The following is a 1,241-nucleotide window of genomic DNA, read 5'->3' as shown; positions in this document are numbered from 1 at the left end:
TCCCGGTAGAGGGTTCGGTTGACTTGACGCTTTGTCATCAAACGTTTGCGGTTCCCATTCGAAAGTCACTTCCTTTCGGCTGCTAATAAAGTAGTTGGGCAGAATCAACTCTCATTATAAAACGAAACTTCCTGGCAGATTAAAACTGTGTGCCCGACCGAGACTCGAACTCGGGACCGATGCCTTTCGCGGGCAAGTGCTCTACCAACTGAGCTACCGAAGCTCGACTCACGTCCGGTACTCACAGCTTCCCGAGTTCGAGTCTCGGTCGGGCACACAGTTTTAATCTGCCAGGAAGTTTCATGTCAGCGCACACTCCGCTGCAGAGTGAAAATCTCATTCTGGAACGTCCCCCAGGCTGTGGCTAAGTCATGTCTCCGCAATATCCTTTCTTTCAGGAGTGCTAGTTCTGCAAGTTTCGCAGAAGAGCTTCTGTAAAGTTTGGAAGGTAGGAGACGAGGTACTGGCAGAAGTAAAGCTGTGAGTACCGGACGTGAGTCGTGCTTCGGTAGCTCAGTTGGTAGAGCACTTGCCCGCGAAAGGCAAAGGTCCCGAGTTCGAGTCTCGGTCGGGCACACAGTTTTAATCTGCCAGGAAGTTTCATGTCAGCGCACACTCCGCTGCAGAGTGAAAATCTCGTTCTGGAACTCTCATTATAGGTCCCTAGCTTACACCGGTGTTGCAAACGGGCGTTACATCACGGCACAGACACAAATTTGAATAAAGCGAACAGCGAAAAAAAAATTGGCAACAATGTCGTTTAAACACGGATTGCCCGCGTGGTATTCCAACGCCATAACCACTTAACTATGACGCCACTCAGGGGTGCTTTATATTGCCCTTTCTCTTGTTGGACTGTTAACTGTTTCTATTTTGCTTTTTTTTCACTGTCCAGTACACCTTATTCCTGTTTCCATGCTTAATTTGTGTTCAGTTTTTGACGGGCTGTCCACTGGGGGCTCTTACCACTATGTCTAATGGAGTTGCAATGGGGAGTTTCCCTGGTAAGGAATTTCGGGCCCGTTCGTCCGGATCACATTGCCCGACGCGTGGTGGTTCCATATCAAACAACTTTCATTGTTTTCATTTCTATTCAACGAATTCATTTTTAGGTAACCGTGAATTATTTGTTGTATATTACTCAAACAGATTCTAAATATGTTTGTGGCCTGCCTATTTTGAATAGTGTTCTCTTAGAATCTTTGAAGTGATTGCACCTCTTATTGAAATTTGCTGTAAAT

At 46.3% G+C, this 1,241-nt stretch overlaps 1 non-coding gene across 1 annotated transcript; it reads left to right on the top strand.

The window, feature by feature from the left end:
- The first annotated feature begins 501 nt into the window (after positions 1-501).
- Positions 502-576, top strand: Trnas-cga (transfer RNA serine (anticodon CGA)). Its single transcript has one exon. It is a non-coding gene; the product is annotated as a tRNA-Ser (tRNA).
- The last annotated feature ends 665 nt before the right edge of the window (positions 577-1,241 follow it).

This window comes from Schistocerca gregaria, chromosome 4 (assembly GCF_023897955.1).
Source record: "Schistocerca gregaria isolate iqSchGreg1 chromosome 4, iqSchGreg1.2, whole genome shotgun sequence".
In the NCBI taxonomy this organism is placed as follows: Eukaryota; Metazoa; Arthropoda; class Insecta; order Orthoptera; family Acrididae; genus Schistocerca; species Schistocerca gregaria.
The sequence above is the reverse complement of the archived record's forward strand: the minus strand, read 5'-3'. Positions and strand labels throughout refer to the sequence as shown.